General features: G+C 43.1%; 1 protein-coding gene across 5 annotated transcripts in view; it reads right to left on the bottom strand.

Moving 5' to 3' along the window:
• DYRK1A (dual specificity tyrosine phosphorylation regulated kinase 1A) overlaps positions 1–26,053 on the bottom strand; it is a 132,439-nt gene extending 106,386 nt beyond the window's left edge. The window contains exons 1-3 of one of the 5 annotated variants that reach the window (XM_059720739.1): positions 25,970–26,049; positions 7,400–7,478; positions 6,474–6,546 (exon numbers count right to left, since the gene is read on the bottom strand). The gene's annotated coding sequence lies outside the window, so the exon portion shown is untranslated. Of the gene's footprint in view, positions 1–6,473; positions 6,547–7,399; positions 7,479–25,444; positions 25,712–25,969 lie in introns of those variants that run through there. The other 4 variants (XM_014599150.3, XM_014599152.3, XM_059720740.1 and 1 more) reach the window with 4 other exon arrangements.
• Between the last annotated feature and the right edge of the window lie 589 nt (positions 26,054–26,642).

Below are 26,642 nucleotides of genomic sequence, written 5' to 3'. Positions count from 1 at the left end.
CTGTGAGCACAGACAGTTAAATAAGGTGTACTCTAGCTTTCCAGTGATCTATCGTTACATTTTTAGTAAAGATGAACAAAAACTACTGGATTTTAACCACTGGTTCTTTGTTCCAGATGTGTCTGCTTGATCATATTCTATCCCAGACCATGATGCAAAACAGTTTTCACTCCCTCTCACCTACACTACCAGTTTCATTTGCATTTATCATATAATTAAAGATTTAAAGGATTCTAATAAGACAACCAAGATGTGTACAAAGTAATCCTTTCAGAATGCTTGGCTGAATAATGCAAAGTCCTACTGTGGCTATTATAAAATGAGATTTAAAAAATATTTTTATATGTGATAAAAAATCCATAGGCATTATGCTGTTGGCTGCCATCATATATGCCTTCAAAAATAAGACTTCCCCATTTAATCATTGATCCCTGAGGATCTTCCAAATCCCATTGTATAAGGTAATTAAAAAAATATTTTGAATCAAGTAAGTGGATATTTATGTACTGAAATGTCCCAAATGCTCAGAGGTGCACTAGGCACATTATTTGCATTTGTATAGCATCTTTTAACTTGAAGGATCCCACAATGTTTTCCTCTACTGAAACCTAGACACCTCTAGAACTTGCTGCACAAAAGAAGTTTGAGATATATTGTTAAAAGGCACTTTTCAGTTAAAGTGCATGAAACTTTCTTACAGCACATCACAAGTCACTTGAACTCTACATGGATTTTAATGTAAACAAACTTAAAAAAAAAATAAACCACTGGTGCAACCCCAAGAGTTCCCCCAAGAACCCAAGTAAGGGTGCTGGCCCCAGCCTCCCCTACCCCACCTAGGGGTAAGCTGCCATGAAGCAGAGGGCACATAGCACAGGCATTTTCCAGGGACAACTAGCCAAGCTGCTTCTTGCCTCCGGGGAAACAAATGTCCACACTCATGTGGATGCAGCCACAGAATTAAATAGTTGTAATCTGCATTAAGCTATTGTTTGGTTGGTTGGGTTTGTTTGGCTTTTTTTGTCCTAAATATATTCTCCCTCATCTTCCACCGGTGTAGTTAGATCAGGGCAGTAAAAAGGACAAGGACATCACTGCTACGTTTAACAATGTATCAGCTCAGATTCAACTGCACTGAAAAATAAAGACCTACTTACTCCCCACTTCAGTCAACTGAAAAATAGAAAGAAGCAGGGATGAGTTTCCTACATTGAAACTCTTTAGTTTGGTAGACTTTATCCACTTAATTCTGTTTCTGGAGACCCTTGCTTTGAAGAGTTCCTTAATCAAGACAAAGGAGCAAGTTACAATAGGAAACAGACTTCTCCAACTCCATGTGCTTTCTTCTCATCCTCCAAATCCTGCAGAGTTCAATCCAGAGCTTCTCTGAATAATTTACCCTTAAATGGAGAGGTGATGAGCAAATTTAATCCGGATTTCTCCAACTACAGCTGTAGCCATGAAGCTTTTCTGTTTGTGAAGTCAGTCATGAGCGGAAAGAATACCAAAATGATTAAACCATGAGACAGGAAGTGCACCATGAGGAGGCCAGGCAGATGAGATGACTTTGAGCAACAAGGTGTGCCGCATCTAAGGGTGGGATGAATATCTACATTTCAGATGCAGCTGAACAGTCAAAATGAGCACATTATCTTCAAAAGCCGAGGACAGATGCTGGTTTTCTTCCCACAAAACCTTCACAATATCTTCATGGAATCAGAAACAAAAGAGCAGGCATAACCTGGCACAGCAGAAAACAGTGGGGTGATGCAGGGACCTCCTTGCTGCTGCAAGCTCCACGCTGCCCTGGTGACGTGACCCTTGTGCATGCTGATGTTTTGAGGGGCACAACCCTGTGCTGCTGCTCTCACTGCTGCCCCATGTGCAGAAGGTGAGTTGCCAGGGCAGCACAGAGCCTGCAGTGGCAAGCAACTTCTCCACTTCAGCCTGTAGTTCCCTGCCACCCTGCTTCCCCCCCCCCCCCTCCCCCCGGGTCTCCACAGCCTGGCGGGTGCGACCCGATGCAGCAGGGAGCAGCTGAGCTGTACAGAGAAGCTGCTTGCTGCTGTGGGCTCCTGTAGTCCTGTCCTGCTCTCAACTGGGGCCCTGCAGCTGTGCACTGCAGCCTCAGGCTCCAAGCCCCAAGCACTGCCCGGCTGGCAACAGCCCCAGTCCTGCCCAGCTCCCTCCCTCCCTCCCTATGGGCCCCCCCCAGGTATACCTGCCGGAGCTGTTCTGCAGGCCGCATGGGACCACGTGCATGTAGATGCAGATGGCGCCCCCTATCTCACCACCTTCTCCTGCTCCCTCCCAGCTCCCTGAAGGCTGGAACTCTGCCAGCCTGCAGGGTGCTCATCGCAAAATCCGCAGGTTTCCCTGGTAAAATGAGAAATCCACATTTGCCTCAAAAAAAATTTTTTTAATTGATTATTTTTGCAAAAAAAGGCTGACTTCATTATAAAGGAACTTCGTTCCCAGAGGATTCGTTAACCAAGGTATTACTTTAACTGCCCTGAGGAAATTCAGGGCTTTGACCTGGAGAAGGCATAGCTTTGAGTCATTAAATCATAAATACTTTGTAGCTTTTAAAGGGCAAGCTTTTCTAACAAGGGAATATCCAACTTATTGTTTCAAAACTTCAGAACTACCAACAGTACTGGGCAGTCCTCTTCCCTCTGGAGCCAAGACAGTGGTTCTCAACCTTTTTAGAATCAAAGCGCCCCTCCAAAACTTTTGTGAACTGAGCAACACCACATTTCAAAAACTAAATTATTACAGTGCTTATCTCATTCCAAAGGGGTTGGGCAGTAGGGACAAGGGAACAACCAGGCAGGGAAAAGCCTACATTTATCTGCTTATCTCCTCATACCTAAGGTCACCCTTCAAAGGATCTTGTAGCACCTTTGGGTGCCCCAACACCCTGAAAATCACTGAGCTAGAACAAAGACCTAACACCATCTCCATGAGAAGCAGAGAATGCAGTGCTTAACTGAGTGAATAAGAGTTTAAATTTGGAAAAGAGAAACCTGACCTATATCAGTTTGGGCTTCACAAAGTTTGAAGGAAAAATAAGAACAAGATCCAGCTGCACTCCTGCATTTCCACCTGACTGCACTCCTCACAGTTTTTAAACAACCTCAGAATCAGCCACACTGAAAGGCAGAGCTGGCTAGGTTCAGAGTTATATCTTCTGGGGTTTCTTTTCTCTTTTCAGCAAGGACTCTGATCTCCACCTGTAGCCTAGACAAAGATATCCTACTATAGGGCTGATCCATCAGTGTGTCTCATCTTCTACGAAAAAGCCTCCAGAGAAGCCTACATACCCCTTTAACAGCCTAGGCTGGCAAATTATTTTCTTTCCATAAACAATCATGGCACTTATTCTTCAATATAGATGGTTCCCTTTTCCCCAGCACATTTATATGGTGTTACATCCCAGAATACTAATGTTCTGCATGTCCTAGGGATTCTCTAACATAAAGCAGTACAGGCTACTTGCTCTGATATGCCCAGAATTAACCAATAGCAATACAATGATGATTCAGTGTGTAGATATGGACACACCATGGTTACCATGAAGCATTATTAAAAAGTTACTGTGTGAATACAATTCAGCTATGCATTGTAACTAGGACAAGTTCAGAGTCATTATGCACTTTAAAAACCCTGTATTTATCAAGTAGTGGAGGTATTCTAGCTAATAAGGGAGTAGTGGTAACTATTTAGAGGCAAGTAAATACAAATCCTCCCAGTCAAGACTGTGTATAGGACTACTACAGCAATTCTAGTTCCTGCCAAGATAAAGAAATTAAAACCAGAAACATATTCTTGGGCTTCTATACAAGCAGTCTATTAAAATGTCACCGTTGAAAACGTTGATGTTCATGTTTTCAAACTACCTGCTTAACACAGTGTGACAACAATTAATGGCCATTTCTAAGCTTCACTACAACCAACTTGTTTTATTAGGTGACATTTTTAGAAGGTGTTTGTTTTTTTTAAATTAGACCTGGACTATAAAATGGTAAAACTTCAATTTAAAAGTCTAACCAAATATCTTTCTAAGCACAGGATCATCTTAGTTTGAATCAGATGTGCACCAATATATTGGTGCCATATCAGATCAGCACCGATAAAAGAAAAATTAACATTTCAATTATTATTGAAATGATTGTTGACTATCAGCTTTTTTTGGCCGGTGTAGCCGACAATGTCACCGATAAATATAAGAGCCTTCTGACCAGGGCCCCCAGACACCACGTGCATGGGCACAGATGCATACATGCACAGGGCCAGGAATGAAGCCGAGCAACATGAGGAGCAGGGCACTGCAGGTAAGTCTGTGGAGGGGAAGGGGTGGGTGTGTGTTGGGAGGGAGGGCGGCAGATTGAGGCCCCCATGGTGAGGGAGGGAGTGGGGCACGGGCAAGGGCTGGGGACACTGCCCAACCAGGGCAGTGCATGAGACCCAGGGCCAGGGTGGGGGGCAGGACAAAGCCGCAGGCAGCTCGCCCAGGGGGCACAGGGAGGTGGGAGGGGGTGGTAGCTCCTTGCCGCTGTGTGCATCCCTAGGGGAGGCATAGCAGGGGAATGTGCCCCCTTGGATTTGTGCATGGGGAAGAGGCAGACTGCTCACTGTAGGCTCATGGCTCTCCACCCTTCTGTCTTTGCCCAGGGAGCCAAGAGCTGATCACACATCTCCTGCCCATCCGGCTGCAGTGATGGTGGCAAGCTGTGCCTCCCGCCACCGGGCAGGCAGGGGATGCGTGGTCAGCGCGTGGCTCCCAGGGAAAACGCAGGAGGGCAGAGAGCCACAAGCCCACAGCATGCAGCCCACCTCCACCTTCATCCTGCTTGGCTCTGCTCCTAAAAGTGTCCCTGCACTTAAAAATGGCAGCAGCAGTACTTGAACTAAAGCTCATTTGATGAGCTTTAGTTCAATTGCCCCCGCCACCATTTTTAAGTGCCAGGATGCTGATCCCCTGGACAAGCCACCCAGGGCTCTGTCCTGCTTCCTGCTCCAGCCCCAGGATCCCATTTACTACCCTGGCTGGCAGCACCCCACCCTCCATCCCATCCCGTCCCCTCCTTCCCTCACCATGGGGGCCTCAATCTGCCCCCCCTACGCTCCCCCACACCCTTTCCCCTCCACAAACTTACCTGCAGGGAGCTGCTCTCCACACTGCCTGGCTGTGCTCCTGTAAATCAGCTACTGGATTGGTATCGACCAATATGCCTGGTGAATAATTGGCTATAGGTATCGGCCAAGAGAATCTTTATCAGTGCATCTCTAGTTTAAATAAATTAAATGCATTCACTTTTTGAAGAATACACTTTGTTTTTAACCATATAGGCTTTCACAGGAGGAATCTATGTAAAAGGGCCTAAAACATGTTATGCAGTAAACATCTCCCTTCCAATATACCTACATTCTATTGCTGTGTTTCTGTAGTGCCTAGAAGCCCTAGTCGTGGTTCAGGACCCAAATGTGCTTGTGCTATGTACAATCACAGAATACAAAGACAGTCCCTCCTCCACACTTTTTCAATTTAAATACATCCAAATACTTATACAGAATAATAACATAATCTAGCCTGTTTTTAACACTTACATACAGAAAAAAGGAATGATGGCAAGCAGCCCCATGTGACTTTGTAACTTGCCAGTTCTCATTCAGCCAAAATCAAGTGCATAGGATACCTTTTAACCTCTTTTCTAGGGAACAATTAGTAAATATCCCTAGTCATACATCAAAAATACTAGAGAACTAGCTAACATTATTTTTCTTTTATCTGTTCAACTAATCGAATCACTGTCCCCGATTCAGGCCAAATCCGAATCGAATATGGCCTGTTTCGCACACCCCAGTAAGCAGTCCTCACAGCAAGGACCAAATTCAGAATCTTGACGGGGTGTCCTAATTATTGAGCTGTACCTCCTCCCTCCATCTGCTGTATTGGCTCTCAAATGCATACCTGCATAGTGGCCAAACTTTGATAGGGGGGTTTCCCACAACTGAGCAACTGAGACACAGATGGTCAAGACACTTCCGAGGCAAGTGACGTAGGTTTAAATCCTGTAAGGCAGAGGAAAATATACAACTCAAGTCTTCTACATCTCCTGGCTATTGTATAAAGGGAAACAACTTGATCAGTTCCTCTTCCTCTAGCTATGCTTTGTAAGTTTCCTTCATCTCTGAAGAGAACAGCATAGGTACCTAACTCCAGAAGAAAGTTCCAAATTGTAAATATGTTGTAGGGTTCTCTAAATGCCAGAAAGTAAAAGAATTCAAGACACATCCCTCTTTTCAGTACTGCCTATTTGCCAGAGTAGGCAGCAGCTGCCTGTTCAGTGTGCCATGTATTGCAAAATCACATTTTGGGGTATCTTAATGCATTATAACCCACACATTTACAGCAAACTTAGATGCCCAACTCAGGGTTACATATTCTACTCCGAGAGGCAGATACCTACAAGTTACATGTTGCAACACCCAACTCCTTTTGTGGAATTAATCCTTGGTCTTTCTCCATGTCTCCTTTCCATCCTATTTAAAATAGATAAGTATTATAACCCTTCATTCAAAGGGATGTTAAACATTATACAGCTAAACATTATAAGACTGCAAAATTGTTCCAATATAAGTGGGGGAATGGAAGACTCAGAGATAGAAAAACTAAACAGGAAAAGAACCTTTGCCACTTTAAATACTTTAAGATAAACAAAAACTCTAAAATGCCCTTTTACAACACTACCTTTCGTTTTCTAGGAAATCTTGCCTGGAAAACTAAGTGAACTGACCAACTCCATCAAAACATGGAAGTGAAAATTGATCAACTCAAAAGACAGGAAACTTTTTGGGTCCAACTTCAAAACTGGGAGCTTTTGTTATTAAGCCATTAGCTTCCACTTGACTTGAATTACTAAAATAATTTTAGGAGGTATATGTCCAATATTCAAGCACTTATACGTCTATTAATGTATGAGCTGGCAGCCTACCTACTGAGATGTATTAGAAAGCCTTGAGAATAGGTTACAAGGGAAGCAAAAGTTGGTGTATTTTCTTATTAAGTTCAGAGCTCATTAGGTAGAAATCTGAGAACTTTTTAAGTCGCATAAGTGAGGAGAAAGAGCCTCAAAGGAGGAAAGCATAAGGGTGTAGGCAAGCATAATGACATAACAATAAGCTTCTTTAGATAAAAACTGTTATCATTTTGGACAGGAAACTCAAAGAATCTGTGGCGTCATTCTAACCTTGTAAAAAGTGGTATAAATGTAGATCAGTCTCAAAGAGACCAAAGCTCGCTCACTCTGCCAGGTAAAGTCACTGCTACCAAGAAAAGTGACATTCAATATAAAAAAAAAACCCGAAAGAGAAGATTATGATCAACTAGTCTTACCTTCTACATAAACACAGGCCACAGAATTTCACTCAGTAATTCTTACATCAAACTCATATCTTCTGGGTGACTTAGTTTTCTTTAAAAAAAAAAAAACAAAACAAAACTTGATTTAAAGGCTTCAAGTAATGTAAAAAAACAATACATTCTTCACTGAGATGGCCAAATGGATTTAGTCCTCACTGTTATGTTATGTACTATTTCTTGCCTGATTTTCCTATCTTAAATTTAAGTTAATATGCATTAAAAAATTCAAACGTTTACAAACATCCAAGGACATAAGAGCTTTTTAATATGAGGATGATTAAATACACTAAACCTTGCATGAACCTAATACAGGGTGCAGATATACCCTGCTAATATTTCATGAATTAAACTAAACTACTTCAATCTGTGTTTTTCTGACAGCTAAACTTAAAGATGTCAACAATTTTGAATTGTGTAAGTCACCATCCTGCAAGCCTACTGCACTTCTAACTTTTACACTCTTGCTTTTTAGTAAATCGTTACCTAAGAACAACTCAAGACATGACTGTTATGAAGCTGAACAATGTCAAGGACAGTGTTGCCAAAGAAAAGACTCTCGTGTTGGGATGAAGCAAAAAGTTCTCTCTTATGGGACTAGCTTGAGCCACCAGCAACAGAATTGAAAATCAAATCTCTGCTGACTAATAGAATCATAAAGCATTTCCTAAGCGTTGCCAAAACCCTCAACCCTCACTAGGAGTGTGATGAAAATGTCACAGATAAAGTTCTCCCCTCATATAGAACACATGGCTTGGTAGCAATCTCCCTTCAAGGTGCTATGAGAAGGTAACCTGTCCAAGCAGGTGGAAAAGACCTGCACCGCTCAAGTCCCTCACCAATCAATACATTTATCCACTGTTCCAGTTCCGAGACCATCAATGAGGATCTTTTATGGGTCAGCTCTGTTTACATGTTAAATATATGGTAACCAAAGATATCCTGAAGATGGAAATCTTTCCAATTTGAACATTTCCTAACACAGGAAACAACTGGTGCCATCAAGCTTGTTTATATAAAAACCAATAGGCTAGATTGCCTATTAAATAAGGGCACCATGTTTTTGGCATGCCAGGTCTCCAAACAACCTAAATTAATTCAGGACCATCCTCTTCTCCAAAACAGCAATGTGCAGCTAGCTGATGGTCCCAGAGGGTGCAACCTCTAACAGAAGTCCATCAACATGGATTTCCCTTGGTATCTCTAGCTGAGCATATTTACAGCTGTTCTAACTTGGGTGGGAAACACTTAGTACTCAACTCTTAAATAAGTAGTGTGCTAAAACCTAAATTGAAATCAAATCCTAAATAGCATTACTTCTACTAAAACAGAAAAGCCCGGAATATACCTGCTATCCAGATGTGAAGCTTATTTCCACTAAAATCTCAAGGTCCATAGAGATTCTCTCATATGGATGGCATTCAGATAAACTGTGCCTAGCTGTACTCTTGTGTATTTCAATTATCAGCTGGGGTCAAATGAAAACTTCATTAATAAGAATACTAACAACTCCAACACCCTAACGGTGACAAGCTGATCTCCTGATACTCTCCAAAGCAATGTCCTTTTTAAGTTAATTGCTCAAGTAGTGGGAATACCATTTCCTCATATAAGCAGGACATCACCACCACCAAACATTTCATGAAAATATAGTATTAATTTTATTCCCAAAAAATACAAAATATAATGACACTGCTATACTACAAACAAAAGATACTTCCCACGTGCATGTAAATATTCAATGGCCAGAGCATGCTGCCAATTACTTCTCTCTATTCAACACCTAACTGCTGTTGGGATGACAATCTCAAATCTGACAAAATAACTGAAGACCATGAAACACAGGCTTAGTAAGAGCCCACATTTTTTATTAGTATTACTAATACCTGAAACAGTATCATAACTTAATGGGTATCTACCATAAGGGAATGGATTTCCTGCAGCATCTCTTTCTGATAAAGATTTAACAACGATAATAGGTTGTTGTGAAGGGGGAATGAGGGACAAAACTCTGAAGGACTTTATAAAGACCTGATCTAATAACCCAGCCAAATAGTACTATAGATCAGGGGGACTTAATCACCAGCCCACAGGCTAGATCTTAAACCCAGTCATATAATCCAGTCCATTGGGCTTCCCACAGGTCTGAAAATTTGGCAACAGTGGAGTGAGTGGTGGCACCACTCTGCTGACAAACTTCCAGGCCCACGGGAAGCTCCATGGGTCCAAAAGAATGGCCCTGCTCACTAAATTGGGTGTAAAGGATGGCACAAGGACCAATCCCAGTGCACAAGGGCTTCACAGCCTGATCTGGGCATGCAAGATCAGGCAGGGATAGTGCAGGCCCTGATCCAGCACCACTCATTTGGCTTGCAGAGCCAAAAGGTTGAGCACCACTGCTCTGTCTACCAAGAGTAATAGACAGCTTTTGTAGTAGACAGCCTTTAGGACCATTGTCTTTTCCTGAGCAATGTGGAGCTGATGGTCCTGGAGGGCCCAACTTTCAACAAGAGTCCATCCACATGGGTTCCCCTTGATATCCCTAGTTCAGGGGCAGGCAATTATTTTGGATGAAGGCCTGCTTACCGAGTTTTGGTAAGCTGTCAAGGGCTGCATGGGGAGCACCACCCCTTGACAGATGCCTTGCCCCCTGGCAATCTTGTGACCTGAAGTCCCACCCCCTAGCCTTTGCCACCAGAACTCCCTCCCCTTGCCCCCAGAAGTACTCCTTTGAGAGGAAGGGGTTTTGCCATCTGGGAACCAGAAAAATATCAAATTATATTCTAAAAATCGAATGTCTACAACATTCATTAATTTGATTTTTTTTTAAATGTTTGCCCTGATTTATGTGTGTTTGTGTAACGTACACAGAGGTGATTGCACAATAGCATATGCCCCCCATGCTTCCCCTCCGGTGTGCACAGCAGCAGGAACCGCCTCCCTCCTCCACCGCACCTCCTGAATGATCTACCCACAATTCTATCCCACCCCAACCCTGCTGGGCAGCACCTGCCCCTGCCCCACTCCCTCCCTCACCATGGGGGCCTCTATCTGCATTCCCCACCCCCCGCCACACACCCCTTCCCTCCCCCCACACACTTATTGGCCAGACACTGCTCTCCAAGCTGCAGTGCTGCATACTGGCAATCAGACTGGCATCAGCCAATATGGCTGGTTAATAATTGGCCATTGGTGTCGGGCAAAAAAAATCTTTATCAGTGCACCCCTAACAAAAATATACCTGTTGTCCAAATGAGACAACAAAAAGAATGTAAATTCCTTATTACACCATCAGCTGATCCAAAATAGTGAACAAGAGCACAGGAACCATCTATTAGACAAAGGTTACTTGCTCAGGTATCTTAATCATATCCTGGACAGATTCCTCTACTAGAACTGACTCAAAGCCAGCTGACAATTTAAAAAAAAAAAAACCTGGTGGGAAGGTAAAGGTTCACTCACAACACTGTTGTCCTACCACAGAGATGTATTTAGCATAAGAGCTCCCCAGCTTCTCCAAGTTGTAGTAGCATTCCCTTGTGAGGTTGAGTGATGATGTAACCGATGAGACACACAAAATATATCAACAGTATATCAGCAGTGCTTCAGAAAAATCAAATATTGGCTGCACCAAGGGCCTCGGTATAATACTGAAAATACAAGGGCCAATAGCCTGAAATCAAAGGCACCTAATTGTAGAATAAAAGGCAAATTTCTATGCAAAAACATTGCTCCCACTGCCCTTTGAGCTCCAACAGCTTCCCATCAGGGCAAGATGGAAATAATGAAGATAAAGCAGGGGTGGGCAACTATTTGGGCCTAAGGGAGTTTTAGTGGACTGTCATGAGCCACACCCTCCCCCCACCCATCACCAAAACTCACTATCAGATCTTGGGATGGCAGAGCCACAGTTCACTCTGTACCCATCACAGGACCATGCAGAAGCAGATTGTGGCTCTGTCTCAGCCACCGACCCTGTGCAGTCACTGCCCCAAAATCCTGTCTAGTGATCCCAGCCCCACTTGCCTGCCCTGCTCCCAGACACTGCTCCCAACCCACCTGCAGCCCCATCCCATCAGCTTTGCCACATGCCCTACCCGCATGGGTCCCACCTCCGGGGGGGGGGAGGGGGGGGGCATGGCGCCAGGAGAAAAACAGGCCAGGGTGCCTGGGTAGCAGGGCCAAGTCTGGGAAGTGAGACCAACTGCCGCGTCACCCCAGCTCTGCTATACACCCAGCAGTGGCAGAACTGGCCACATGTGCCATTGCCCAGGTGGGAACAAGAGATCCACTGAAGGCCGGACAAAATCCTTTGGTGGGCCAGATCTGGCCTGTGCGCCATATTTTACCCACCCCTACGATAAAGCAACCTTCACAATTGCATAGAGGTGCCGAATGATTTGTTCAGGCTCCCAAATACCCACCGTTACTCAGGATTCCTGACTGAGCCACTTTATCCTGAATGCTACTGGAAGGAAAATTCTATATGCCTTAAGAAGCTGAATCTAACTGATGGCATTAGAGCTGATAGAATGCTAACTGTTTCAGCTCCTCATCCAAAGCTCTATAAGAAAAAGATGCCTTATCCAATAAGACCACATTTGGCACCACTGATTCAAATCATTGCTTGATCTTAACTTATGGCAAAATTCATAGCAGCAGAGGGAAAAGTGAATGAAAGACTTTTGCTGAGAATTAAAAGATGCTTCACAAGGCCTGAGGGAAGCTGGGTCCGTGCCAGAGCATTCCCAACATTTAGCAGCCAAGGCCCACTAAGACTTTTGCTTACAGAGATTTTCATTCAAAACATTCCAAACTGGTTTCACGCCAGACTTCCAGGAATCTCTAGGAGGGATTCCTGAGAAAGGCTTGGAGGCTTTACCTATGACAATAGTCTGTCTGCCACATTCTCCTGAGTACACACATCTGTAAAGATTATTCTATCAAACAGATGCTACTTAAAGCCAAGTGCCCATCTTCCTTCCTCCTGTAGAGCCAAGGAAATAGATTTTACAGGACTTGAAGGATTTCATCAAGATACTCAAGGCAAGAAGCTTTCGAACTCAAAAGGTTGAACATGCTGATATGGGGCACCAAAACTTTGCAAAAAATGCACGAATGAATAAATAAATAATTAGTGGGTTTCTCAACAGTATGCAAAGTGAAACATCAGAGCCTGGAAAGCAAAAGCAACCATTTATCTTTGTCTCTAGAAACTTAACAGTGCATCATGGTTGGCAAAAGTCAAAAGTGTGCAAAACCTTCAAAAACTAAAATTAAAAATCCATACACAATGCAAGAACCTCTGCAGAAAGGAGGAAAACCAGGACACCAAAAGGAAAATGAAGATGAAACTGGAAAAAAAACAGCAGCAACTGAAGAGATGCAGCACCTGCCAGAAACTCTCTCTCTGATTAAAGAAGAGACTGACTGGGAAATTGCAAGGGGAGTAGAGTCCAACATAGTGTATGCCAAGTAGCAGGGGAGTGAGTGGCTCATACCCCAACAATTACTGCTGCCTTTAGGAAACCAACACTTGAAAGCCTGTAAAGCACAGTAAAACTAGGGTTTACTTTTATATACTTTCTATTCCTGTCTTACTGGATAAATGTCAGGTTTAACATATTGCTACCTCTACTACATACATAGATACTTTAAACACATGCAATGTAACCAAGTTAAATATTTCCACTAGAAATGTAAAGTTGACATGAACTGAAAGAATATTTTCTCCCTTTGTTTTGCTTCTTTGGTACATATGAAGCAGGCCAGAAAAGTCTCCCTCACAACAGCTGCAAGAAGAGGATTGGGAGGGGAAGGGGATGAGGAGAGAGAGGAAGATCTCTGCCTGGTTTTCCTCTTTGAAATAGCAAGTACATTAAGTCTGGTTTCCCCATTTATTTGCAGGTTGTTCGGATGGTTCAAGTGCAGACTAAGAAACCTGAAACATTAGAGATTTATCACTCCTGTCTTCCCAATTAACAAATTACTCTCTCAAGTGTAAGTGTTATTTAAAAAAGATATAATTTTCATCTAGATGGTTTATCAATCAGTTTTACATCCCAGTATTTAACATGCTCCTAACAGTAAAACATCCTTCCTGTCTGTTGCCTTTAGGAGCAGTAGTAATGCCTAAACTTATCTGTATTTCGACCAATATCTTCCATTACAACTGTTCTTCCAATGGTTTGCCTACAGGAGCTCTAGTACTTCCAAAGTTTGGAGCAGGAAGCTTAAATTTGGCAGGGAAAAGGGGACCTTTATTTGGCCAGATTTGGACAACCTGTGAGTTCATGAAAGCCAGTGTTTCCTCTCACTATTTTCTTTTATGTATTTTGGTCAGGGTTTGCTGTCAAAAAACCCTCAACGTTCTCTTCACACTGAGTCCATGCCATCCGTCTGTCCCATTCCAGTTTGCTACACAAAACTGCTCTGAATAAGACAGAGACCAAATGGAATGGACACTCACAAGTTCCCTCAATTAAACCATCCTTTGGCCTATAGCAGGGCTGGCCAAACTTCTTAACCTTTCCAGCAACAAACCAAAACCTTGACTGAGCTGAAAACCACAAGACTTCAAGAAGCACATGGCCAAGAATCAAAGATCATGAAGCTAATACAATTTTTTAATGACCTTCTTGAGGAGCCACATGTCATTTGCAAGCGACAGTTCACCCAACCCTGGTCTATGGGAAGAGCTGGAAACCAAGAAGCTAATCTTATTATATCTTAATAAATTTCCATTTTATTAACTAATGACACTTCCTTCTTCATGAACAAAGTACAAATGAGGGGACTGGAAAGGGAACTCAACTGGAAAGAGAACTCAAATTGCCAATATCTCAGAGGCAAGCTTAAGCTATTTAGTCACATTGTCTTGGAGAAAGTTTGCCAAACCTCGGGACACAAAAAATGCTATTTATGAATGGAGCAAGTCATGCATATGTAACCCATCATTTCTCCATATTGTGCATCCTCTAGTGGCTGGTCCACAAAAGGAAACATTCCTACCATCAGCTTTGTAGTTAATCCTTTAGATCAACTGCACTATGTACAGTGCTGATAGATCAAACTCAAACCTTGTTAATAAGCGGGTTGTATCATGACTGCACATACAGTGTTAGATTCTGTGAGTAGTAAAAATAAAAATGCCTTTTAAAAAAAAAGTGTTACTTAGGTTGCAAGATAAAGTGCTCAGGAAGACTTAGGAAATGCCAGAATTAAGGTTGCTCATACAATTTTCTGCCTCTTGTGCGCAAGTATTATTACAAAGCTTTTAATTACATGGTTACTTATTATTTTATACACTGAATCCTTGCTTTATTGAATACAAGGGGGGAATAATCCACAAAAAAAGATCAGGACTGTGTGCTAAATCAGGATGATTTCAGCAAACTGATCAGCAAGTCAGGAACTGCTGCATTATTTCTTCAGAAATAAAGATCTGTAGCAAATGAAGAAAAAGATCACAAGAAGAGATGAAATATGGGTAAGGGAACTGAATGTCAGACAGGGGAACCAGGCCTCTATCCAGAAGTCTACTACAGATTGCCTATGTGGTGATAGGAGAGTCATTTAAATTAAAACTGTGAGGTGACCCTTACTTATATTCCCAGTTGCTTAGTTGCTACTCATGAGATGCAAGGTCTGATTTTGTTCACAGTTTCATCTAAACCCAATAGTAACCGCTGATGCTTACCACCTTATCAATAAGGTTTTAAGGAAATAAGCACAAGATTGAAAGCCCAAAGATCCAGTATTCCAATTCTGACTCCATCAATGACTTGATGTATAGCTTTAGACAAGTCAATTTGCCATCCAGTATCAGATCCCTTCTGTGACACAAACATACAAATAGAAGTGCCACACCACCATGAAGTTTTGCAAAAAATAATATTTCTCTATCAATTTTTGGTATTTTATAGTACTTTATATGCACAATTTGGGCCCTGTTTCCAAATTGTGTGTCCAATAACGGAGTCAAAACAGAAATAAAACAGGTCAAGAGAAAAGCAATGAAAAAAAAGGTACATGAAAAGAATTCTGTATAAAAACATTGAAGACAAAATTATAAAATATAATTAAGGTGCCCAATTAAGACTCCCATATTCAAGGCATTAAAATAAAGGAGGGTTCATTTTTTAGAGGACCAGAAAACTCCGAGATGATAGTAAAGTCAGTGGAAACTACAGGACTGTCAGCACCATAGGGAGGAAAAAGAAATATCAGCTCTAGTTATTTGTTAAAACACGAATTTAGCCACTAAGAATTGAAAAATAATGGTTTAAAAACTGTATTACTTAGAAAGATGACAAATGAAAAAGAGAATAATAGAGACGTATACAATAAAATGATGTACTGACAGTCAATAGAGAGATCATATTTATCACTTTCATATTAAGAATAAGATCGCATCTAACAAAGGGCAAGAAATATATGCTAATAAAAATAAATCATTTGCATAAAGTATAATTTACACAATGTCAAAAATGTAATAACAAATTGTAAATTTGTAATCCATTACATGAATAGCATTCATTACAAAAGACGGGATAAAAATGTATGCGATCAGAAACTCTTATACTTCATGACATAAGTCAGCCGCTAACTGTTTGGGAGTAGGCAGAAGCTTACATTATGGACAGTTTATTCCAGTATGGAGTTCCTTATACCGACCTAGACGCATGGACAATTTGCCATTCAAGCAAGATGCTCTGAAAGCTGATCATTTGGTCTAATCTAACAATGCAATTTAAACTACGTTCCTAAATGCAAAAGTATATTTATCCAAGGTTAAGACTGCAAAGATAGGTACTTATCAAAAAAGGTTTGCCTCATACAATTCTTTACCACTCAATAATAAGTTAACAGGTTCATCACACCTAAATATATTTGGTTATGGTATACCCTACTTCTCTACTGTCATAATATCAGAAATAGCTTAACTGATATTGGAACAAAGCATATATCAGTCACTTAGGCATTTGTTAAATTACACAGACAAGAGAATTATCTAAAAAGTGTAGTAGCTGAATCTTGTAAACTAAAGATGTAACTTGTTACTGAATGCACCCAAATCTGGCATTATCAAGCGTTGGCTAAAAGCATGTAACAAAATCAATAGACACAAATCTTCCATTTAATTCTTTAGTAATATTTCCCTGATAATGTTTAATTAAACTTTAGACAAAGTTATGGCATAAACCATGAAGGACTGGTGATAAAGTACATAATTTCCTTTCACATGCAAACAAAATGTTTTCCCCATTTTAGAACCTCCTTACCTTTAGCCTTTAGGAAATACTTTGCAAAAGATAGATTTTTGCATGCAGTAGCTGACAGCAATGGGACACAATGTAAGTTACCTGACAAAGTACTGTAAGTTATTTGAGAAGCAACCCACAGGTATTTCCTAGTTTCCACTGCTACATATATAATAGCCTCTTGCACTAAAAATATTTATAGGCTATAATTCCACAGCAAAACCAATCTCAATTTAAAAAACAACAGCCAACCCCCGAGTTAAGGTGGCTAAATATTTCTACTCTATCCAGTTTCACATGTACAAACAGTGAATAACCTATTAGAAAAGCAAGCTGGGAAAGCGTAAGAAAGAATACGTTGTGAACCTGATTGTGGCTAACTTAATTCCATAGTGAAATAATGAATAGCAAACATAACAACAGCAAGAAGGAAAGGAACAAACGCAACGAAAAAGGGTTTATATGGATGTTGCAAGTAGGGGTGCAGCAACAGAGATTTTGGGGGCCAATACCAATAGTCAATTTTGTAGGAGGCGTATCAGCTGACACCAATCTGATTTCCAATACAGCTGTGTTCAGCTGGTAAGTCTGTTGTGGTGGATGGGGAGGGGGGAAGGGAAGGGAAGGGATGTGGGGGAGCAGATCAATGCCCCCTGTGCTGAGGATGTGGGGCTGGGGCAGAGTGGGGTGCAGGGTGGAGCTGTGGTTCCCACCACTGTGCACCCTGGCAGGGCTGTGCTCCCGGTGTGTGGGGACTGTGCTTGGGGCGGGCACCAGAGCTGGAAGGAGGCTACAGCAAAATCTGGGGTGGCTTCAGCCCCACCCTGTAACCCCCCTCCCAGCACCATCACTGCCCACCCCAAGCACAGCCCCCACACACCAGAAGCACAGCCCCTAGCATGGCACCGCAGCCCCGAGTAAAGCCCCCATGCACTGGGAATAGGCCAGCACAGCCCTGGCCCCAGCCCACAGCTGCAGCCCATCCCACCAAGAAGATCCAGGGCATGTGCCCCCCCCCCCCCCCCATTCCCTCCCAGAGTGCACGTAGCAGCAGCAGAAGCTGCTCCCCCAGCCCCACACCCCCGAGATGAGCTGCAGCTCCATCCCCACACCCTTTCTTGTCCTGGCTGGGCAGTACCTGCCTCACTCCCTTCCTCACCATGAGGGGCGTTGATCTGTCCCCCCCCTTCCCTACCACCACAACAGACCTGACCAGCTGCACGCAGATCTCCAAGCTGCCAGACTGTGCTCCTCACTGCCTACATGCTGCGCTGCAGCTGCGTGCATGCATGGGCATTTATCAGCCAAATTATCGGCCAGATCAGGCCGATTTCCGATACAATCAATTTTCTTTATATTGGTGCCAATCCAATATTGGACCGATGAATCGGCGCACCTCTAGCTGCAAGCTGGCTTTGTGACTGGCAGGTCTTGCCTGACCAACCTCATCTCCTTCTATGACCAGGTAACACATGCCCTGGACAAGGGAGATGATGACATGAATGTCATATATCTGGATTTCAAGAAAGCGTTTGACCTAGTTCCCCATGATGTCCTCATGATTAAGCTGGGGAACTGTGGCCTTGATCATCTTACGGTCTGATGGCTAGGTAACTGGCTACGGTGTTGGACCCAAAGAGTACTAGTTGACAGGAGCAAATCAACATGGTACAGAGTGACCAGTAGAGTCCCTCAGGGCTCGGTACTCGGGCCAGTACTCTTTAACATTTTTATTAATGATCTGGAGTCAGGAGTCAGATGCAAACTGGTCAAGTTCGCGGACGATACCAAATTATGGGGGAGGGTGGTCACATTGCAGGACAGGTGGGGGATACAGGCCAACTTGGACAAGCTCTCAAGGTGGGTTGACCAAAACCTGATGGCCTTCAATGAAGAGAAGTGTAAAGTGCTGCACCTTGGTAGGAAGAAATGTCAACACACTTACAGGCTTGGCAGTGCTACGCTTGCTAGCACTATGACCGAAAGGGACTTGGGGGGTCTTGATTGACTACAAGATGAATATAAGCCACTAATGCGATGCTGTGGCTGGCAAAGTAAATCAAACTCTGGCGTGCATCCACCAATGCATCTCAAGTAAAACCAGTGAAGTCATCATTCTCCCACTTTACTTGGCCCAGGTGAGACCACAGCTGGAGTACTGCATCCAGTTTTGGGCCCCCCACTTCAGGAGGGATGTAGAGACGCTTGAGAGAGTCCAGAGGAGAGCCACTCATATGATCCAAGGCCTAGAGGGCAGGCCATATGAGGAGAGGCAGATGGCCTTGGGACTCTTCAGTCTGGAAAAGAGAAGGCTCAGGGGGGACTTGGTGGCAGGCTACAATTATATAAGAGGGGTGCATCAGGACTAGGGTGAACAGCTGTTCACCAGAGCTCCCCAAGGGATAACAAGGTCTAACAGCCATAAACTCCAGGGAGGCTGATTTAGACTAGACATAAGAAAAAAGTTCTTCACAATGCGAGTGTCCAGGGTCTGGAACAAACTCCTCCCAGAGGTGCTACAAGCACCTACTCTGGACTCTTTCAAAAAACATGTGGATGTCTTTCTTGCTAGGGTCACTTGATCCCAGCTGACTTCCTGCCTATGGCAGGGGGACTGGACTATCTCATGAGGTCCCTTCCAGTCCCAAATGTCTATGAAATCTATAAAGCTACAAAATGCTGTTGTGTAAAGCATACAGTATGACAATGTTACTCAGCAAATACCATGCTAACAGAAAATATCTAAAGGGGATTCTTGGAAGAGCACATCTGTAACCTCTAGTCATATTCGAAGTTATAAAATTTAGACATACTAAAGTTTTGCAGAACAGACCTTCAAAGTATGATAGCTTGTTTTTATTTACTTAAAAAACACTTATGTAATTTCACACTATAAACTCTACATTAGGAAAACATTTAGGTTGGATCGTAGACAGCAGTCAGGAAATTCTGACTCAACGCTGAACTTGAGTCTATATTTACTTAAGGTTTATGCTGCACCTACCACCATGTCATCCTGCCTGGGGTCTCAAGCCACTATCCTAATAGGAAACAAAACAATTTTAACCATGCCCCTTGTTCATGTACATTACGATCCAAGCTTCAGTTACACAGCCATTATCTCCTAACATAGCAGTATACATCTTTTCCCTTCAACCTTGAATATATGTAACATCTGTACAATACTATTTACTGGCAGGCAAAATCCATGCAAGTCATTTATAAGAAAAGCCCAGTGAATCAAGCTTATAAAACATTAAATATACAGAGTAACAGTGAAAGTCTGCCGACATTCATAAGCCATTCAACAGTGAAGCTATGTAAATTCTGTAGTCAACAACTCTCCTTGTATTGCATCTAAAGAAAGTTTTGAGGCAGTTTGGGGAAGAAGGGAAGGGGTAATAAGTCAAGGCTGCAGCCTAAAGGCCCTACATGGAAAACGCTCATACAAACATCTTCACTTAAGCAAAGTATCCCACCGATTTCAATGGGACTACTTACAGGTGTGCACTTATAAATGCAGATAAATAAGTTATACACCTTAGTTTATTAAAATACATACCATTAAGGAAAATAATTTGGTAAAGGTACTCCCTACCATTATAACAATTAATTTAATGTACATGAGAAAGAGCAAGATGCTACACCTATGCATCCATAATTGCACAAGAAAAACATATATGTTAAATATATTATTCTGGAATTAAAATGGAACATCCCTAAAGAGTTGCATATATGAGCATGGAAATTGTCAAACATAGTAACTACCACTTCTTATAACATCAAATACTTCAGAATATTTCAGATAGTGGACAAGAGCTTTCCTGTGTGTTACATGCCATCAAGTAAATGCATATGTCAGCTTTATGATCAGATTTTGTACCTGTAAAATTTACATTTTTATATTTCATTACATAAAGTGACAAGATCTACAGCAATAACTAGCCAAACACAAGAAGTATAAGTAAACTCCATGTGTACAAGGTAATGAAATAAATGGAGCACTACTTAACACGTGCACTTGTCTGCCAAACGACAAAGTTTTCTTTTCCTTACCCCATTACTTTATTTTGAACAGTTGTTCTCTCTGTCCTGGGTCTGATCTCAGATGCTACCAATCTACTTCCTTGACAAAGGAAGTGAATGTAGACAATTCGGACTGGCTCCTCAGCAACAGACCCTTCCAGCAGAGTAAATTAAAGGTTGTCTGAAGTTTGCTTAGCTCACACTAAGACAAGTGGAAATTCACACATAGGCTTAGTAAACAGGCTTTTTCTCATGAACAACCAATTTTAACTACTTGCATCTGAACCCAGGAAGTTCAGCTCAATATAAATTAAATTTTAAAATGTATTGTTCACATAACCATAAAGCTTTAGATGTGAGCTGCATTAATTTATTTAAGTTTTAAATGAGTTAACTTTTGCTAATGGTGTTAACATTTAAAAATACAGTTCTCACCAAGAAGGTAAACTTTATTAGCAAAACATGGGAAATACCTCAATAAAACAGATTTTTCTAGGTATTTCAACAAAAGCTTTTCACTAGAGCTTTTTTTTGTCCTTGGACATCAATTTGCAGGATTTTCTTCCTTCAGAAAGTCAACTTGAGGCAATGTTATTCCATTATATACTTCTTTGAGGATTAGGAAACTTTTTCATATAAGAGTACAGGAAGACCACTGATGCTCCTAATTAACTCAACTGCACCTAAGGTTCCTCACCTCACCTCTTCCCAACCCAAACCTGGTACATTAAAATTAAAAACACATTATATACAGCGTTTAAGCTGGGACAGAAATAGTTAATTAAATCTATTTCGCTTTCATTTAGTCACTTTCAGGTGTTCAGTGCTACAGGATCTGAATTTCAAAACTTTTCAGAGCATTTGTTTACAGACATCTGCTGTCTTACATTATTTCAAGCATGGAAACACTTAGTGCTCTTCAAATTTTAAGAAGTTTTACAAATGTTAAATTTGAAGCCAGTTTAAACTAACCATGTTCCTTGAAAAGGGAAATTAAAACAACTCCACTCTAGATGTTAGTCACAAGTTCTAGGTGATCCACCTTTACGCAGACTCAAAGGGTATGTTCTCATTCCATAGTTTTCCCATCTGTGTTTGTTTAGCCCTGGCTTGATCACTCTTGATGTAAATTTATATCAGTGGTACTGTGTGTGCCCTCACTATTTCTGCTCTCACCAGTTCTCACTGGGCTGTGTTATAGTTCTCTGCACCAGGACACAATTCTTTTGTCCCACAGTTGACAGGAACTCGCCTGTCCTTCGAGAGAACTTTGAGAAAGCACTTTCGACACGTACATGATTTAGCCTGACTCCTCGCTGCCCAGCTCCTCACTGCCCAGATGGCTTGGGGCTTTAAAGTATTCCCAAACTGAATAAAAGGGGTGGATGTGGATGATAGAGGGCATTGGCCAAAAACCCAGGTAAGAGCCTGGATTAAGTCTATAGCAAAAACATACCCAAATAAATTAAATGCACTTTTAACAGGGAAAATGGTTAAGCTGGTAAAATGCTGTATGCAAAAGGGATGGAGATTTAAAAAAATAAAATAAAATAAAAAGACAACTCACTGATATTATGGAAGAGACAATGCATGCAAGCAACTATAACGCTACGAGTTTTTATAGAGATAACCCACCTCGCAAATTATTCCATGTAAATTTTTTATTTTTTTTAAATCAGTGGACTACAGTACATTCCTAAGAATGCCATTCTCCTTCCTATGACCAATAAAAATATTTTCCCCTTATCAAAATTACTTGCTTCCTTATTTCTTCAGTGATGATGACCAAAATCAGAACAACAACAAAATCAGAAAGCTTTTACATAACCTTGCAAATGCTAGTTCTTATGGCAAATTCAGTATATGGATTCACATATATAAGAAACCCATAAAAGCTGCATAAAGTCAAGTTATAATAAACCTCAAGTTTGGACACAAACCAAAGTCAGTCAAAAGTTAAGACTCCCTAATGTACTGCTACTAAAGCAGCAAAGCAGGTATGATATCATTCAGGTTTGCATAATGACTTACAAATCAAACCAATTCTAAGCAATCATTGTAGACAGACCTCTGAAAATAAGTCCTCTGAAAATAATGATATTCTACAAACAACTGCAGCCATTTCTAAAGTGAAATCTCAGAACTTTTACTAGTTTCCCATCCTTTTCTCAAAACCAAAAGGCATCAAGAGTATTTAGATGTTACTACAGAGAAACAACTCTAAACGATCTTTTAAAAAAAAAAATCACTGTCATTTGGATCATCCAAAAGCTCAAAAGACATTGGAGCTACACACGTGTGTATGTGTACACATGTATTTTAAGTGTCATACTTGCTTCCAAACTTAAGCTGGTAGCACAACTTTCAGTATGACATTATGAACACCTCAAAATAAAGAGTTTCTGAAGGGAAACTGAAGACATTACCTAAACTATAGCAGCATAGTTGGTTTTCTGAACATTTTAGCTTTGAATGCGCCACCCATTTCTGTTCAGAATAATGTATGTATGCTATAAAGGAAAAGGGGCATGCTTTTCAGCTAAGTTTAATACGCCCCTACGTTTGCTGGTTGTGCTGTGGGCAACAGAAACAGCTAAGCAAATGTGTTAGCCTCTATATTAAAAAGTACCCTGTTAAACTAATGAGGCTGAAAACATACACTACTTCTGTCCTCAGATGAATCATCTGTGGACAAAAGTAGTATATGTTTTCAACTCAGTCACAAGTTTCTTGCTAAGGCCTTGTCTAAAGTAAGGTTTTAACGTGTGCTATCAGAATGTGTTAGCAAACACGGGCTAACTTTTAAAAACTTTCATCCAGATAGTGAAGGTAGCATGTCCTATATGCCTTGCATAGGATATTAAAATAACAGCTAGAATGCATCAATTAACCTCATATATTAAACCCTATTATAGATAAAGCCCACAGCACTCTAAAAATGGGTACATGCTCAGGCACTACTACATCACTGCCTTCACACCAAAAATGAAATACCAGTTGTAAACTGGAGTTCTTTTGGAGCACACGTAGCAAGCAGAGAAATCTTTTTTTCGCTATTTCAGAAAACTGCTCTTGCTCCTCTTTCCCTACAGCTGTCCACAATGGCAAAGCCAAGATGTTAAGGCCTGAGCCACTGGTTCTAAACCTTTTGAGGGCACCCCTCAGAAAATCCCAACTCCTAGGTTTCACTCTTTTTTTTTTTTTTGTAGCAAGTCTTTGGATGCAAAGAACTCAGAAAGACCACAACAGCTTTACCGTTATGGATTCCTATTTGAAATCTATGGGTTTATCTTGTGAATCATGCCAGCACACAACTAAGCTAACATTGTATCGTACCCTGTGGCACCCTTTAAAGGATCTCAAGGCAACCTAGTCTAGACCTATGCAAACCCTGATTTAGTAACTATAATTCTGCCATACTTCTGACACCTAGAAACAAATACCAAAGCACTTTTATTTAAAAAAAAAAAACATTTAGAAAACTTAAATTAGGGAACCATCTCATTTGGAAGGGTAGAAAAGCAACAGCTCTCATTTAACTTCAAACATGGAACAATTTTTTATTAAAAATAACTGTCAAGACCCATGCACAGATTGCATAAAGCCTTGAACATTTGTTGCTAGAGAAGTATCAAAAAACTGAAATGGAATGAAAACATAAATCTAACACATCACACATGTAAACTTCAAATAAATGAACGCACGCCTTGACTTTAAATACTTCATTTTTATGAGTTGATGACACTAGTCTACAAAGTAATCTATTTATTTATGTGTTTCACTAAATATATCCAGAATAGCAATCGACAAGTAACTATTTGAACGCGAGATGGGTACATGCAGGATTACTTACAAAACTTTACTCCCGAACAGTATAATTATTTCAATTATATCTTTTTTTTTTGGGGGGGGGGGGGGGGGGGGGGGGGGAGTTTTGGCCAAACGTGTCAGGAGGGCTACGCCATTCTCATTTGTGATGAGTTAAACAGCTTTCACTAATGTTTAAGGTTATTAACTATGACCACAAACAAAATGCACCAGTTTTGACATCAGGCATCACCCAGGTGTCCTCCCCAGCACTCATTCTCAGGGAAGCAGGCAAGGCCACTGAGAAGTTGCCACCTTAGCGACAGTGTGTCAAAGTTTGCTCCTCCAAGACCTTGGCATGCTCCCCGCTTGACACTGACTGCCCCCTCTTGCAAAAATATATACAGTACTGGCCATAAATAATAGCACATTATCGCGGGGGGGGGGGAAGCTGCTGTGAAGAAATACACGAAGCTTGCTGATTTGTTGGGGGTGACAATTTTTTATGTTCCTTATCTTAAAAGCATAAAAACATAGCACTCTGATGGCTGGGGAACAGCAGGAGGGCCAAACCTTCAACACCCTTCATCAAACAATCCAGGGGCAACTCGCAAGTTGATAAGAAGCCCAGAGCACCCCCCCCACGGCGGACTGCGGGGCTGGAGGAACCGGGCCGGGCCGGGCCGGGCAGGGCCGGGAGGAGGGCGCGGGGAACAGGTGGGCGATGCTGTGCCCGGCCTCACCAGGGAACCCCGTCCTCACGGGGGCGAACAGCCCATCGGCCTGGAGCCGGGTCCCGCCACCGCAACAGGTGCCGGTGCCGCTGCCCAGGGCCGGGCAGCCCCCTCCTCTTCCGCACGGCTGCAGGCCGTGCCCAAGCTCCCCGCTCTAAGATGGCAGCGGGGCCTCGGCCGGCGGCACTTACCGTGCGCGGGCGGCGGCGCTCGGGGCCGGGGCCAGGGCCTCGTCACTCAGGCGGCGGCGGCGGGAGTGGGTTTGGCGCCGCCTGGGCCCTGCAGCGCCTGCCCGCGGTCCCGCAGCCCGGGCCGGCCGGCCGCGGGGCGGGGCGGCGCGGGGCCCGGCGGGCGGATCCGCGGCGCTGCCCGACCGGGCGGATTTGTCGATGGCTTCACAAAATGGCGCGCGCTCCCAACCTGCGCAGCGGCCGGCGGCAGCAACGGCGGCAACGGCTACGGGGTGTCCCCTTCCCCTCCCCCTCCCGAGCCGGGGCGGTTGGCGGGCGGGGCGGGGCGGAGCCCCGGGAACTCCTCGCTCGCTCCCCCCTCCCCGCACGCGCGCGCCGCGCTCCTCCCCCTCCCCCCACCAAGCCGAGCTGAGCCGGCTGCTCCTCCAGGCCCACGCACTCGCCCGCCTCGAACCTCCCTGCTGACACACACACATACACAGCCAATCCCCCCCGCGCGTGGGATGCGCGCGCCCCGTCACGCACCGAATCCTTTTTTTCCCCCAGTGTTGGAACCGGCGGTTCGGGCGGGAAAGGGGAAGGATTTCAAAAAAAGAAAAAAAAAAAAAAAAAGCCAACTGACAAAATGGCGACGGGACGAGCCTGTTGCTATGGAGACTGTCAATCACACCGCCCAGGGCCCCGCCCCTGACTCGGTCTATGCTAGGAGGGGAGGGCAGACCGCGCTGACGTAGGAAGGGAGGGAATGGGGTGAAGGCGGGGCTTGGTCGCCCTGGTAACTGCTGGTGTTCCCTCGCAGTTCCCCCCCCTTTGGCCCGGCTGTCACGTGGTGGTATAACTTGGCGGGCGCTGGGCGGGTGCTGCAGGCCGCTGGGAGCGGGGGGGGGCAGGGGAGACCCTTTTCACGCCCAGCCTCCAGCGGCGCGGGCTGCACGGGCACTTGCTCGCACCGGCGCTGAAGTGGGCTGGGCTGCAGTGCGCACACACTTATACACTCCCACACTGTCACAAATACGTACTCACACTCATGCACACTGTCACACGCTTTCCCATACAGTCACATGCACAATCACGTTCTCAGTCACGCACATGCACACACTCAACTGTTGTGGCCACACACACATGCCCTCTCATGCTTTCACTGTAACACATGCTTACATGCACACTGGCTGTCACACAGGCTCACATGCTCTCATAG

The sequence above is a fragment of the Alligator mississippiensis genome, chromosome 1 (assembly GCF_030867095.1).
Source record: "Alligator mississippiensis isolate rAllMis1 chromosome 1, rAllMis1, whole genome shotgun sequence".
NCBI classification, from domain to species: domain Eukaryota; kingdom Metazoa; phylum Chordata; order Crocodylia; family Alligatoridae; genus Alligator; species Alligator mississippiensis.
This window is presented reverse-complemented; position numbering and strand designations above follow the sequence as displayed.